Source organism: Xiphophorus maculatus, chromosome 2 (assembly GCF_002775205.1).
Source record: "Xiphophorus maculatus strain JP 163 A chromosome 2, X_maculatus-5.0-male, whole genome shotgun sequence".
Lineage (NCBI taxonomy): Eukaryota > Metazoa > Chordata > Actinopteri > Cyprinodontiformes > Poeciliidae > Xiphophorus > Xiphophorus maculatus.
Genome location: NC_036444.1, coordinates 9015616 through 9032864, shown reverse-complemented (window position 1 = coordinate 9032864; position 17249 = coordinate 9015616). Strand labels below are relative to the sequence as shown.

The following is a 17249-nucleotide window of genomic DNA, read 5'->3' as shown; positions in this document are numbered from 1 at the left end:
ACTCTTGAAATTTTGAAATGTCAGCATCTCAGAAAATCTATCTTGCTGAAAGATTCAAAACATTCGAGTGAACAAAAAACATCAGAGCCAAGTTTTAAATAAATGGATCAGACTTGTTGTAGACGCAGTTGTTAGCTGGTATCTCTCACACTGATTTACTGACTCATCTGTCGAAGTACGCACTGTTTAAACTTTTTTCTACATCTAACCACTAGGAAAAATTTATTCCACCATTTTTCTGAAGAGTGTTTGTTTACTTTCTCACAGAGGAAGAGTGTTCCAAAATAAATGATAAGCATATCTTTCTTTTTGTATGCAGAAGTCAAGGACTCAGAGGGATGTGAAATATTCTTATTATGGGAAAAGGACAAGGCTACATTCTGTTGAGATTTTTAGGCACACAGCAGATTAAAATAATTCACCTTTTACAAACTGTTTGTCAGACCTTCTTCAAACTCATTTGGACTATCTCAAGTGGATGCGGTAGAATCAAAAAATAATTTAGTTTATTCTGAAATAACCTGAAGGTGTTCTTGAATAGCTTTAGTCAGTTAAGTGAAGAGTTTACAGATTCAACAAATTGAATGATGAGGCATTTTAATCAGACTAAAAGTGCTTTTTGAAAATAACAACTTTTAATCAGTTTGTAAGAATACTTTCATCCAGCCTACATTCCTTTATTTATTTGGTCTGATATCATATTCTAATATTTCAAGAAATGTGTTTTCATTAGCTATAAAATGAAAATCATAAAAAATAACTAAAGTAAAAGCTTGCAAACCTCAAACCGTGTGTAATTAATCTATATATTGTGTGTCATTCTGAAAAGAGTTATAGAGCCATTTCTAAGGCTTTGGGAGTAAAGCACAGTGATGCCCACTGTCCACAAATGTGATTATATTGGGAATAAACCTTCACCTGGGTGGCCACCCTACCAAAATTACCCAGTAACTCAACCAGGAGTCACAAAATAAACCAGAATAACATTAAAGGTACTGCAAAACTCATGTACCTCATCAGCTGAGATCAGATTTCCTGATTCAACAATAAGAAAGATTTTTTGTTTGTTTTATTTTGTTTGATGATATGAGTCATTTGAGTATATGAGAAAAAAATTAAAACAGGAAAAATTGTTTTCAAGGGAAACTAATAACCAATTTTGTCCTCTTCCAAACCAGTTTTGGTGTGTTTTTGTGTTTATTGTCCTGTTGAAACGCCCTCTTGTGACAAAGTTTCAACTCTCTGTTGATGTGAATTGAAGTAACTGAAGTAAGGACTGTTTCTTCAATACACAACACTATGATGCCGACCTACTGATAGTCCATGTGAGTGGCTGCAAATTTCAGTCAAAGTTGAAGTTACAGATTTTTTACACAATTAGTAACAAAGACAAAGGAGCTGGAAATGTTGATGAAGCTTCACCATTAAGACAGAAATTGAGGACAAAATAAAGCTGGATCAAACAGAAACTTCTGCAGCATGTGAATCTGGATTTGTGCCCCTTACTTGTAGAAACAGATTTTTTTCATAAGCTTAAATCTCTTCAGTCATTGAAGCCTTTTTGCTTCCTGCTACGAGCAATGTTTTGCTTTCATAATAAAAAATGTTGGGCCTAAATAACCGAGACAAAGATAAACATGAGCATGTAAAACTATATCAGGAACAAGGTAAATTTTTTTATTATACTAACCAGTATTTTTGATTTTAAAAATGGACTTTATAGATAAGATGCATGAATGAAATGTGTGGCCGTCTTTAATTATTTTGTGGTTTTCTTTATAGTATTAATATTAATTCTTGTACTTGATTATTATTATTATTTTTTTACATTAAAAAGACCAAAAACCCCAATTTAAAACAAAACAAAACAAACAAAAATAACTTCAATGCACTGACTTGTTTATATATTTTTTTTGTTCAAAGACAGCGACACCTTGCGGAGCCCCCTTGGAGGTGCCGCCGGGGTCACTAGCGGACGTCACGGCGCTTGCGGAGGAGGCGCGGCTTGGTTCTGCTGCAGCGGAGAAACATGACATGGGGATGAGCGAGAGAGAGAGAGAGAAAGAGAGAGAGAGGCAGGGAGGCAGACAGGCAGGGAGGGAGTGAGAGAGTGAGTGAGACAGCCTGATTGGAATAAACGGCTCGTCAGAGGTCTGGGCCGAAAACGTAATGATGGGGAGCAATGACTGAAAAGGCAACGGTAAGACGGCTTGAGCCGATTTCATTTGTTCTAAAACAAAATCCTCACGTTATGCGCACGACTGGACGATCCGTGGCTCATTTGCTGTTGAAAACAAAAGGCTGCACACTGCAGACAGGTGCACCTGTCTTTATGCGAGTACGTGCTTCGATGAAATCAACTTCAGGTTCCGTGCGCTTGGCTTTATTTTAGCTCGAAGGCAGACACATTGAGGGCCCTAAAAACCTCATCGGCTCTTTGGGATGAGACTTCAGCCGGGCTGATGGGAGTAAAACGCCGTACAAACATGCATCTGCATGCTTAGTCACAGACCTTTGTCATGTAGAACCATATAGTAGCGATGTATTATATCCTAATTATGAGACTAATGGGTGGATTGTGTGATGGTAGCAGATCATTAAAATGTCTAATTTTAAGGTGTGCACCCATAGAGATATTATTGTTATCATATTTGATATTTGCAGATATTGGCTATTAAAAATCAGTGTTTATTTAGGCCAGATGGCTCTACGTGTTGATGGTGAAGAAAAGCATCAAGTCCCACTTTAAGATGCACATTATGAAATACAGGAAGAACACCTCTGTCTGTCTTTACATTACTGTAGGTAATATCTACCGATGTCTGCCTGTGAAGATAGTGAGGCCACTGATTCACTGCTGTGGTATTTTTAAACCCTACTCATGTTCCCTGACAAAGACCTACATAATAACACTGAGCTGCTTCACATTTCTCCTACCTCAATTAAAGGATGATGATGATTTTTTATTTTTTTAACATCAGGTCATCTCAACTATACAACTTCTTCCCGTCATGTCTGATTGCTTTGGTCTGATTCGTAAGACAGGCAGCTGACAGCAGGTAGCTCAAATAGTTGATAGGTAGAGCTACTAAAGCAGGCCCCGTGGCTGCCGGGCCGAACCAGGCCAACGTCAGCTCTGTGGAGGCTTTGGGTGCAGCAGGGCACTGGGGACAGGGCGCCTGGCACCTGATCAGTTGCCACAGTGAATTCTGTTTTCAGTCTCTGGCATTCAGCAGAGCCAGAGACGACTATCGTCGCTGTTGTTGTTGTTGAACCTGGTCGGGCTTTCATGTCTCTGAGGCAGTGCTGCTTTATCAAATCGTTCCTGGACTGATCCAGAATGACAGGCCCTTGTAACATCTGTGTCCACCATGCACATCAAATACCCGAGCAAAGAGATACCTCCATGAGATAATTTCAAAAGAATTGACTTTGAAATTGAAGTTTGAGCTGTGAATAAGTTATTTTTTCCCCCTGGTCTCGTTATTCATTATTTGCTCTGGTTCAGTCCACCTGTGCATCAATTGAATTACTTAATTCCAACCAAAGTGTTGTCAGCTTGTTTCTCTCGACTCATTTTGTATCAAAAACAAACAAAAAAATGGACTCCAGATATTTAAAACAGTGTGCATCCGTCTGTCCCAGAGGATTAGTATGCATTAAGAATAATGGAGCTAAATATTCATAGATATTCATGTCCAACTTGTCATTTATTCTAGTGTGGGTAAAATATGAGACCAGTATACATTGTCTTTGAATTTTTATTCTTTATTGTGACTTATAATCTCTACAACTTAACTAAAGACAACCTGAAATCTTTCAGAAGAAAAACAAAACAACCTAAATCTAAATGCTTTCATAAATGTTTTCTTACACTTCAGTTAATACTTTCTTGAAGTATTATTTACAGAACTCAGTCCTTTTGAATTGAAGTCTATCTGCATAGCGCATCTTAGTATTGTTCATGAACATTTCATTGCAAAAAATTCCCACAAAAATCCCCAAACTGATCTCCTAGCCAAAGCCATTTTGAAATCACTGCAAAAACGTTCAGTGAGATTCAGCTCTGAACAATGACTGGTCTGTTCCATAACTTGAAACTTCGAGTTAAGAAAAAATTATCTGGATGTGTGCTTGTGGTTGTTGTTATTGTGCTGAAAGATACAGCTCCTCTTTGTCTTTCAGCTTTTTAAAACAGGCCTACGCATTTACTCGCATTTGGAACGATTCATAATTTCCTCCTGCTTGACTCAATTCCAGAGGAAAAAAAAACAGCCTCAAAGCATGATGCTGCCACGCTCTTGCTTCACTGTGGGTGTATTGTTCTTTGGTGCTATGCAGTGTTGTTTTTTCATCAAAGATACCTTTTAGAATTGTTTCCTAAAAGTTTGGGACAACCTTGATGTAATAAGACTTGACCTTTTAACATGCTTTCAGGAGACCTACAAAGATCCTACAAAGACCCTGTAGACCAGACTTTAGTAAAAATGTAAAAGATTTTTGTCACATGTTCTACAGAGCCAGTAGCTATCAGTAATTTCTCCAGCTCTTTTAGTATTGCTGTAAGCCTCTTACCAGGTTCCCTGAGAAGTTTTATTCTCATTTTCATCATGTTTCGGTTAACGTCCGAAACATGATGAAAATGTTAATAGCACCGTCCAATTCAGCTTTATTTATATAGCACTTTTCAAGTGACAATCAAAGGGCTGACCAAGCAAAACAAATGCATTAAATAAATCGACATTCTATTAAGAATATTTAGAAATAGTCAAGATAAAAACTGTCAAACAAACAAGTACATTTTCTTCACTTGGAAATCTTTTTTTACTCTTTCTTCTTATCTTTTGACAATGAGATTCCTCTGATAATTTGGAAGCTCTCTCAGGACCATGGCTGTGCTACTAAGTAGAGACAGGAGATTCCTGTTGCAACATCCATCCTTCCATTTTCTTACACCTTTGCCCCTAGTTGGGTCAGGAGGAGCTGCTGGTGCCTATCTCCAGCGAGACATTTCAGGAGAGAGGCAGGGTACATCCTGGACAGGTCTCCAGTCCATTGCAGGGCACCTGTTGCAACAGATGAGCTTTATTTGGTGTTAACCAGATGGCCTTAAATTATGGCAAGTGTGTACTGACTCCTATTTAACATGAGTTTGAATGAGTTGGGTTATACTGAGCACAGACACTTCTTTTTAAAAAAAAAGGGTGTACTCAGTTATCTATCCACTTTTTTCAATCAGTTATTTTAAGACATAAAATAACTGATTTATATAACTAATTTATATTTTAAAATATAAAATATCTGATTGAAAAAAGTATAAACAGTTATTTTTTTTTAAAGGACATAGGCCATGAGTTTTTTAGGTTGCATTAATGGTAAAATAAAATGATTTATTAAGCTTTAATGATTTCTATTGGTCTACTTTATTTTAATTTGCAGAAATCTGGCATCATAACATACATGTAGACATTTTATTTCCACTGAAATTAGATTATGATATAATCTAAAAACTTTGCATTGTACCCTATTTCATCTGAAAACAATTCTTAGAAAATATGACAAATTAGGCACCCTAACCTCACCAAGATAAGTCCAGCTGATATTGTTTATTAGTGTCTACTTATTTGTTTTACTACCAGAGGTAGGTTATAGAAAATTAATCCAAATTGTTGAAACAGCTACTAAACCATTACCTGGTGGGTACAAACTAATGCTTGATCAGAACATACACAACTCTGTGTCATCCCCACAAACATGGGGTCTGACACGCAGTGTTGGAATTGGGAAATAAGCAGCTCCCTTTTATTAATTTATATAATGAAACTAAATAACTTTAAAAGAACCTGCAAATAACACTCCATCCACTGTTTTCTTTTAAAAAGAACCACAAGTCTTCATGCCTGATTCTTTGAAAGTTTAGTTTCTAGAGGACATGAACGAGTCAAGGGCCTATTGTAATCATGGTTCAATCAGTGCACAGCTTTGAAGTGGGAGCTGTTCTTCAGACATATCTGCAGGTGAAGAAGCGAATGGTAAGTGTTGTGTCTACCATTCACAACACTTACCATTCGGTAAAGAGGTCAGCCAGAGTTCATGGAAGCTCACAGAAGGGGTCCTAAATAATCATAATGGAGAAAGGTGATGAGGCTGTGGTAGCCATCTTAGAGTTGCTGCTTTGCTCAGATATCACTTGATAGCAGAACAGTGTTGTGTACTATTAAGAGCTACGTTTAACCAACCAAATACATAGATTTTAATGTCAAAGTTTGATACGACATAATGGTGCAGACAACAGAACTTATAAGTATGTCTGTAATGTATTTGCAAGCACACAGATAATCTTTTACAGAATAATGTTAAACAGTTTTTAATTTAAATGAGTTGATCTACATCCAGACTTGGATCTGGCATCATTCCCTATCTAATGGTGTTCCTGTTCCAAATCTGAAAACTTGCATAGTTTGTTAATTCATTTGTTTAGTAAATACACAATATTAGGGGAAAAGATAACGTTGCATTATTATTATAATTTGGCCAGACTTTGCTAACTACCGTATCTTTTCCAACCGAACATTATATCTGCTAATTTCCCTGAAGTTCCTAATCTAAAGATTAGTTTAAAGGCTAGTGTTTTAGCTTTAAACAAGATATCTTCAATTCAAATTCTTGAACCAAAACTATATGTTATTATACACAACAGTACTTCAATCACAGATTGTGCAATTTGGCTAATTACTTTAAAAGAAAACGCTTGTATCACTTAGATTTAACTTTTCATTGACAATTTAAATAGACCATTATGAAATTCTCAGGTTTACATAACAACACCTAGTTTTGTAGTATCATGTTGAGTCAAAATATACTACAGACAGTATTTGCATTTTATTTTACTCCACTGTTTATGTAATATGAATTTTACATGTACAACACAGTATGGTCGGTACCTGAAATGGCTGTTAAGATAAAAGATGGGTCTATAATAGTATTTTGCTTGTTTTGGATTTCTTTCAGATTAAGCTTTAAAGAAAGGGATAACAACTTGTTCATCAGTGTTGTATATGACCTACCTTTTTATTTTTGAGTTAAAATGTGATGCATGTAGTCATCTAAGTCAGACAGTGTGTTTTGTTTTAGGCCTTTGCTCATCTTGCACTTCATTTCATTTGCGTTGCTGCCTCCCCTGTCTGGTGCCAAGTCTGGTAGGAAAGTGCCTCCTGGAAACGTCTGCCACTGTAACATCCCCATCACAAAGCCTACAGGGCACAGCCGTCCCCTGCTCTGCCTTCCAATCAGCAAGGGAGCCGTTTATAAATCAAACAGAACACGGTTGCACCGGATACCCCTGGTGACTTAATTCAGATTCACAAGATTGGTCATTTTCATTCACTCAGGAAAAATAGGTCACGCTTCTTCCTCTGTGAACCCCCCTCCCACTGGATTGGTTTTTCAGGGTGTTGTCACTCTATCACATTTATAGCTGTTGAGACGTTGTAGCTTGGCAAGTTAGTTTGCGTATCTTAGGCCACTCATTACGTCTGTCATTTTGTACTGAAAGTTAAAAAAAATAATGCATGGTTATCTGTTTTTTGTCCTTATCTTTTCCTTATAAAGCATGTTAAATCTTTAAAATAAGCCTCTCAAAAAGTTCTTTATGAAGTGACAGACTATGTGAAAGTGTAAAAGTAGTTAGTAAATAAAGATATAAATATGAATTTATGACAAACGTGAGCTTGCTGGCGCAAGTTGCTGCCTCAATGTATTTTTTTTGCTGATGCTCCGATTATAACGGGCCCTGTTGTCCGATCCCAAAGAACTATAAACAAAACGTTGCGATTTTCATAGCATGCTTTTTGCGTCACATCCTCGCTTTGTGCTCGATCAGGACGCAGCTGTGAGAACGCATCTGCAGCAGAAAGTCTGCTATAAAACATGCTCAAAATTAGCTGGGGAGGTTAAAATGAGGAACAATTACTCAGACTGCAATAATCAGATGAGGACTAATGTGTCCTTAAAATGGAATGAAGAAATCAAGTTTAGTCTAAGAAATCTTAGTTGATAGGCACAACTAAGTGAAGAAAATAGTGTGACCTTAGGATTACATTATGATCTGTAAAAGTACAAATTTAGTTTCTGTTATTGAATATTGTTATGTTCTGCTATTGCATGAAAAGGACAGAAAGGGGAGCTCTGAATATGCATGTGACAAAATATGCTGTACGTGGAGAAGAAGAGAATGCAAGAGAGAACTGAAGCTGAATTACGTCTGATGCTGCTTATTTTCCACTATTTCAATATAGCAATGCCACGACATTGGCGACAAGGATGCCTATTTCTGTGCCTTTACCTGCTCCATTCATGCCATGCCCAGGGGAACCAGCGATACCCTTTCCAACATGACAAAAAAATGTACGATAACTACATGTTGGTGATAGCTGCATCGGGGGATGGCTGGCCTGATACCAGAAAGCGTTCGGTTCTACTTCATGCCTTGGGTACTGAGGGCCAAAGGCTTTTCCACACCCTGCTGAATACCGGAGACACGTTTGCTGCTGCTATTGCTGTGAGAGAGTTGTTGCTTTTGCATCCAGAACTCTTTCTTCTACTGAGCGCAAGTACTCCACGGTCGAACGTGAAGCTCTCACCTGCGTTTGGGCTGTGAAAAGTTGGAGAACCTACCTCTGGGGTTGTCGCTTTGTTCTTCGCACAGATCACCAAGCACTTACGAATTTACTCACCTCTAAAGGTTCTGGCCGTGCTGGACCAGTTATTGCCAGATGGTCCGCTCGACTGCTCTGCTTCATATATGATGTCACTTACCGCCCAGGACACCAAAATGTCACTGCTGACTGCCTGACCAGACTACCACAAACTGCTGAAAACGAGGCAACAGAGGAACCTGACATGATTGCAGCTGTTTTTAAAGCGTCACTGTGTGCCATTTCTCTTCCAGAGTTCACTTCTGCCAGTGAAACCTGCCCAGAACTGTCCCTACTGCGCAACCAGATTGAAAAAGGTTGGGCCAAATGCAAACAAAATCTTCCAGAAATCTCCATACTTTCAGATACGACATGAGTTGTCAGTTCATGGTTCACTAATATTGAGATTGACAGATCTCCTAGTTGTTCCTGCTTGACTGTGTTTCAGAGTTGATTTAGCACATGAAGGACATCAAGGCATTGTCCGTACCAAGCAGTGCCTTAGAAAACCTAAAAGATGACCTCTGCCCTGCATTTGTTGCTTTTCCAAAGACAAAGCTTAAAATGTCTGTTGTCAAAGTTACAGTAGCTTGCAGATCAGTCAAAACAGGAAGTGGTTGTATTTACTTAAGTTGTATTTACTCAAATTCTCTTATATCTCACATTGCAGTGGGTTGGGTGTGTTTTTATCATTTATCCCTAAGAACATAACTACCGAAAAGCCATCTTGATTTCATGCTTCAGATTCACTGCTTTCTTGACAGTCTGTGGCGTCTCTCTTCACTCGTTCTGGAGCTTTCCTCAATCTGCAAGTCCAGTTTCTTGACTATTTTCCCTTTTTTAAATCTCAGATGCTACATCAAACAGAGGTTCTGTGACCCTGCCTCCTCTGCTTTCTTCTAAATACACTAAATATTAAATTTAAGGTCATTTGAATAATGAACTGAACGTAAAGCACTGTTTGAGAGTAGCATAAATTGGATGTATGACTAAACTGAAATGAGTTATTTTAAGGGCCTTGAGATGACATTTGTTGTGATTTGGAACTATATAAACAACTGAATTACGGTAAATTGAATCGAACAACACACACTTTCTAATTAATTTAGTATAATTAGGAGACACCCATTCAGTGACAGGGAGAGTCCCAACCCAGACTGCTGAGAGGTAAGAGGGCCAACTACTCTGATGAGAAAACTAAAGAGTTTCATTTGTTTTTAGACTGGCATTTAGAATGAAGGTACTTTTGTCAAGAATAGGACAACCATGGTCTGCACTTGTTGCAAGAAAAGGAAAGTCAGTAAAATTCTGCTTTCTAAATATTTTTCATATATTTATGAAATAAATCTATCCTTCAAAGATGAGCACATTAAAGCTTTTGCATGAGAAGAGTTCTGTCAGAGTTCTGAGATCAAACAGCTTCAGATATATCTAGTAAACCCATAAAGAGCCCGGAAACCTCAAAATCAACAAGTTGCAGATGTTGAGAGTGAAGCTGATCCAAAGTTCAAATTAGTTGTTTGTTATGTGCACAAACGTTGTGAATAAAACTGATTTGGATTCTAAATACATAGTTTTACAATGTCAATAAGCTGTCCTGAAGCTGGTTTATATTGGATAAGTAGCTAGATATGATAAATATAAAATATTATTTATTTATTGTATATCTAATAGTTACAATTACATTTTTGTTGCATTAAGAGTATTGGCAATAAACACACATTTCTTTTCTTTGCTTTAAAAAATAATAAATAAAATAGATTATAAATATATTTCTAATGTGTAGTGAAAATGATCAAATGCAGCCAAATGATTCTGTTCAGTAAGTTTATTTTTATTATTTTGGCTAAAATGAAAAACAAAGTCAACCCAATCCTGCAAAACATGTTAATGAAGGCAAAGCTGAAAATCATCAAAGAGATTGTTGGAATGAGCTCAATTTTGTGAGGTCTCATTAAATACATACTTGACTTAGAAGAATTTGGAGCAGAGCTTTAGGTACTTGGTACCATTCACTGACCTGAACTGAGAGGTTTTTTTTGTGCTCTGACATAGAATGACCTGATCAGACCAACCTGACATAGTTCAGTGCTTCGCTCTGACTTATTGAGTTGACAGGAGATTATAAAGAACTTTATTTCCAGGCAGCTTAGCTGCATGACTGTGGGTGTTTCTTATTTCTGAAATAAAAACAAAGAATCAAAGCAGAGATCAGGACAAACTAAGCTATATCCTTCTTCTGAACATGACGTGTTGACGGCAACAGTTATGTTATTGGTCTTACATCAGGTTCTAAAAGCCAATGCAGATGTTGACCAAAAGTAACATGTGCATTATTATGATGATTAGATTGATGCCCTGAGCATCTAATGTGGATGGAGATGGAGAGAGTGGCTAAGTATTTTAGTCTTTCCATGTCTTTTCTTGATGCCAAATTAAAATTTTTATTTTTTGTAATATGCATCATGTACAAAAAAGTAAGAAGAAAAAAAAAGTTGTAGGTGTCTGTTTATGTATATCTCTCTAAAAGTTTCACTTAGGGTCAAGGTATTGAATGTTTGAGAAGACTGATATTTTAAAGGGTTATGATCTAGTTTTCTGCCTTGGCACCAGGCTCTTTGTTTGGATGAACTGCTGCTCTGTCAGAAAGGAAGAGCTGATTTACCTTTGAGGACAGGAGAGCAATTATTAGCTGTTTTCAAAAAGTAGTTTCTCACTTTCTGTATGCTTTCTTTTAATTAATTTGTACATAAAAAGAGCATACAAGAAAATGGGACTTTTTTTCATAACTAAGACCATTTTGTTGTGTTCGAGATCACGAGAGCAGGGATTTTTTGCCATAGGGCTAGAGAGTCGGCTACACCTTAAAATAGGGTCTACATAGAGACATAGTTATTTGTGCAAACTCCCAGCATGACCAGCCAAGGCCATTTTATTAGATTTAATGAAAGGAAATGATTTTACAGGCAGAAATCCCCCAGATATGTTAGATAATAATGAGTCTTCCTGTTGTAAGTAAATGTCACTTGGGTAACCGCAGCATAATTGCTGTGATAATTAATTCTGATTCTGACTCAGAGGTGCCATAAATGGTAAAAGCTCAGATTGTTGGTATAAATGGCATGGACAACAGATTGGTGCTTTGCTACAGTTCTTCAAACTTATTGTGAATATCAGGATAAGAGCCTAACACAGTCGTTAACACAACGGGAGAAAAACGATCATTTTTTAAGCATAAATACAAAAATATATTTTTGACAGTTATATAATATCAATCTATTTGTAATATTTGCCACCTCTCCTTTGCAATAGTTAACCAAACCGATTGTGAATACTTCTCTTATCCCATTGTCCTCTTCTGGTGACCATACAAGTTTTCTGTCAGATTTTTTTCTAAAGTTTCATTAAATTTCAAATCTTTAATTTTCCCCTAATTTTGTCATTCTATATTTTTATTTGAATGCATGCTGTGACTCACTGTAATTACAAAGAATGGAATCTCTTTTCTTCTCAATTTTCTGGTTGAGTCAGTTTAATTAGCATAACTTGACAAACACTTCAGTTCCGTCTGAAGAAATATAAGTCCAGATAATGATATTGTCTCTGCCTTCCACAGTGTCTTTCCATGACATGTCACTGTTTTTATACCAAGTCCAAGTTTGGTTTGGTTTTATAAATGAAAGCTTGGTTTCATTCATAAAAAGTTTTCCATCAAAGCTTTGGAAAATATTGGCCAGGTTTAGAGTGGTTGGAAAGTTGTCAGCAAATTTTCACCAAGTTGTCCCACATCTTATGTTGTCCCACACCGTATTTACACATATTATGTGTAAATACGGTGGCAGTTTTTATTTTACACTCTTCTCCTAGCTGATACCTTTGACAGTGGAATAATTTTCTTTTACATCTTTTGTAAACTCTGCAAGTTACGACTTCACATAAAGAATGTGTTGGGAAAATGGAATTGGATTCTACATTTCAGTATAGATACGAATAAACCTGAGAAGACTGAATCCTGAAATTGAATGAAAAAGTTCAGGATGTGTAGATATTTTCAGTCAAGTTACTTCAGTTTTTCATTTTTGATATATTCTCTTGCTATTATATTGAATGTTTTTCATTTTATTTGTATAGGATATATGTAATAGTATGTCAGGAAAATTTGGAAATTGTCAAAATCTTGTTTTTCTGTATCAAAAAAGCCTTCCATTTTATTTGTGGTGTATTGAAAATTGTGATTATTCTTGAGAGCAAATTGACAGCACAAGTTGTAGTTCATAAATGTACAGTGCAGGCAGTGTGCAGAGCAGCATTTAGATGCAAAGAGACATCACTGCTTCCAGCAGCATCTTTCCCTCAGAATGCACAAAGCAGCTCATCTTTTTAATTTCAGGAAGAAGAAAGATGGAAGATGTCTTTGTAGAATTTAATTTAAAGTCCACATAATTCAATTCGAATGGTTTATCATGATAGGCTGGGACCTATGGAGTCCCTGGTGGGATTGAATATCTTTTGCAGTTTTGAAACATATCCTAATAAAATTATTTAGAAGTAGGATTGTACAATATATTGAAGTGTAATTTTCTTCACAATGGTGATGTGTACAATATCGGAATTGGGTTTTATGTTTCATGCTCTTCATATTAGTAATACATTTCCATCTCAAATTAGTGGTTGAGATGATGAAGCTAATGGAAAGTGATGAAGACATTGTCTACCAACAACAACAAAAAAAAGCGTCCAGGTAACGTGGGTTAAACATGATCAGTGTCATTATCGCAATTTTCAGCAGTATAATTGCAATTAAATATTTTCTGAATATTGTGCCCTTCTTTTTAGAAGTGCAAACCATGCACATCAGTTTTTAATACATCATATACTTGTGGTTAAATATGTTCAAACACCACAAGTAAAATCTTTCTATTTTGGCAGTACAGGAAGAAGGCCCACTTTTTCAGGTATACTGATTAATTTTAAGACAAAACTGAAAGTCTTAGATTAACCCTGCTCTAAACGTAAAAAAGAAAAAACAAAAAATCATTTCTTCATTTCTTTGCTAGTTTTTTTCGTGGTACGTCATAACACCCCATTACACAAATTTCCTATGCTTGCAAATTGTTGCTTGTTTCAAGCATTCTAATAGACTGGTGATTATTAAATATTGATGTGGGGTGGAAATTGTGTTTTTCCACAAGCGTGTTCATTTATTTCCTCAACATATCTCTCTAGCTTCTGCACATTAGCAGTTTTGCTGCAACGCGGTGTTGAAACTGTTCTCTGCTTTCACAGTCTAGTAGCATATCAGAAATATCTGTGCTGTTTCCATTGTTGTAGGAATAAAAGGCTTGTGCTTTGTTTTTTTTTTTGTTTCTTTTTTTCGGCCTGACCATAACTGAGAGGGTGGCTTGACATTTTTGCTGCGCACGAGTATGTGAACAAGTGCGGCGTAGGAATGAATGCCTTCTTTTATTCATCTTCTGTGTTTTATCCATGCTTTGTGGAAGCACTTGCTCTGCTAGCTTTGAGATTGGTTAACATATTAAAAGCACAGTAAAATTCACACACACGCACATACATACACACGCATGCATGTGTTCCTGTGCTCTCCAGAGAGGGGGGATCATGGGCTGTTTATCTAAAAGTGAACACAGCGTTTACAGCTTGTTGCTGCTTGGCCCTTGAAGCTGCAGCTTAACTCTCTCTGTGATGAAGCCACAGTTTGGCCCGCCGGCCAAGCGGTTCAACCAAGCCAAAGTAGATCTTACTCCCTGTTTGGCCTGAAGAACCAAAAAAATCTGACTAGCAAGGGAAGGATCTGTCTCACAGATTTTTTATTAATTTACTGAGTTTTACAAAAGTAATCATAAGCCTTGAACTGTATTATTTTGTCATAGTACGGCCATACACTTTTAGTGCATTTTATTCAACATTTTTGTGGTACGCCAGGATACATTGTAATGTATAAATGCAATGTCCATTAATAAAATTCATTGCAACATGTCTAGAAAGGAGAAATGCAGTTGGTCTAAGAAAATTATTGAACAAACAAAATCAGAAAGGCCAGGAAAAAAAACTGAAGAGAATTTCTTCCTGAAAGTTCTCCTAGTTTTATAAGCTATTGTTGTAGGTTATTAAGCAATATCCTATTTCAAAGAGAACCATTCAATCCATCTTCTGAAAAGGAAAAGCCATTGCACAGCTGCAAACCAAGACACACAACATCCTGGGCTGGCAGAGCTTTAACTAGTGAAGTAGTGAAGAGAAGAGGCCCATAGTAACTTTGGTGGAGCTGCAGGGATCCACTGGACATGAGGATTACCGTAATTTCCAGACTAGAAGCCAGTACTTTTTTCTCACACTTTGAACATTACACGGCTTTTTACCAAGGGGTTTTGAAAGGCTAGTCTGCTACTTGATAACAAGTACAGTGAATTTGCCTTGAGATGAAAGTGGCATTGAGAACGACAACGAAAGAGAGATTTAGGAAATGTGTGTGAGCCTGTTTAATTCCAACATTGAAGAAGACGACTAAAATAAAAGCTAAAAATAGCAACCAATGACTTTTCCTTTTTTTAAACAGTCATGTTACATTCAATGATCAGAAAATTATTTACGAAATGCTACCGATATGTATTTCATTAAAATAAAAAAAATCTGTGTAAATATTTCATGTTACTATACATGGACTCCTGTGGCCAAAAGATAAGTGCTGCTTATATATGAACTGTTTCTTTTTTTCAAAGTTAGATGCATTAGGTATAGTATTTGTTTTATGTTCAGTTACACACTGGCTACCTGACAGCTATGGCCAGCACCCTTAGCAAGTCGTGGCAGTGAATCGCAGCAGATGTATAAAAAGCTTTAACATAAATTCAGCTTTTGTTGCTACAGCTTGATTTTTCATTTATTATTTTTTGTGTACTTCTGCGACATTACTGGATATTTATTAGAAAGGGATATCCTGTGTCTGGACTCCTTGAGCATTGCCTGCTTCTGTTTGATTTTTTTCTCCTTTGTATTACAAACCGTACACCTGTTTGCTGGCTTTTGAAAAAATATTAAAAGCCTAAAAATGAAACAAATCTGAAGCTAGTATAAAGTAAAAATTGACAAGGCACCTATGTGGAGGTTTAAACTAAATATTATATGTACATAAATGAACAAAATATGACTTCTGTCAAAGCCCACGTGTTTCCTAAATGTTTTCTTCACTCACATTTACAATAGTAATAATATAAATATAAACTTAAAAAAAACTTTTTTAAAATATTATTTAGACTCACACAAAAAAGGCATAAACCCTTGCTGACCCTAAAAATTAATATTTTGCCATTATGGAAAAGCTGGAGTGCAAAGCTTGGAGTCTCAGTGCGTGTTTTCACCTCCCACCTACTGTGTACCAGCCTCACATGTGGGCGATCACTGCTCACTATGGAGACAATTATCTCAGCTATAAATCATCCTGTTACTGGAAGATGGCTACATTCACATTAAGATGTGCATCATGGAAAAATTGCCAGCAGCTCATATGCAGATTTCAAATTTTTTCATTTTTATGTATAAAAGTGCTCTGAATGATAAATAATTTTCTGACTGTAGGGATCGTGTTGAAGCGTGTTTCTGGTCGCTTCCAGTGTTGTTCTGCGAGGCATTTTATTTATAAGGTTCCTTCAGAGCCATTTCCCAGTACAGTAAGTTTTTTTTTGTTTTTTTTTTTAAATTAGCCAGCTTCTTTACCTTTTTTCTTTACTGTCATTTGGAACTGCAGAAGATATGCTTTATTTTTTATTTTTTTGAAGTGACTGACACAGGTATGGCTATGTTCTGTAAAGTTTAAATGTATTAATATAAGACATCATGAATTATTAAATTAAATAGTAAATAACCTTCAGAATTATATACTTCTCAGTACAGTTGACCCAACAACCTTATGATTGCTTATAGATCAAACATTGCCTAAATCTATATCTACTATGGGAAATTGTGTGAGTTTCAGCATAATGACAATCTGCTTTATTTATAGAAAATTAAAACTACGTCAGAGGTTGCCAACTACCACAGAAATGTGACACTTTTTAATTTATTTTAGATTTTCCAACTGTTGCTTGTGTTGGGTTTTTTGTGTGCTTTTAAAAGCAGACTAAAGACGCATCTATTCAGTTTGGCTTTTAAATGAAGTAGTTCCCAGTTATTAACAATATTGGTGAAGATGTCATCTGTTTAACTGCACAGCTATTTGTCTTTATTTTAGATTTAAATGTTTGCTCCACTCCTCCACTTAAAGTTAAAATGATTGTATTTTTATGCACATTCCTCATTTTGTCACAGTTAATTTTTTTATTGTGATATGTTAGAGAAAGACTAAAGTTTAAAGAAAAATATGCTTTAGCTTTCAAGAATAAATGACTCTGTCACTTTCATTTAATTTCATTTAATGAGAAGTGCCAAAAAATATTTCTCAGGAAAAATATTTTATCCCATCTTTATCTGCAACAGAGTACTGAGCAATCAATCAATTTTAAAATTCATTTACGGGGGACCGTTCATCCTTGACAG

The 17249-nt window shown here is 36.2% G+C and overlaps 1 protein-coding gene across 1 annotated transcript in view; it reads left to right on the top strand.

Moving 5' to 3' along the window:
- Positions 1-2090: 2090 nt before the first annotated feature.
- otud7a (OTU deubiquitinase 7A) overlaps positions 2091-17249 on the top strand; it is a 44580-nt gene continuing 29421 nt past the window's right edge. The window contains exon 1 of the mRNA XM_023352484.1: positions 2091-2200. The gene's annotated coding sequence lies outside the window, so the exon portion shown is untranslated. The remainder of the gene's footprint in view (positions 2201-17249) is intronic.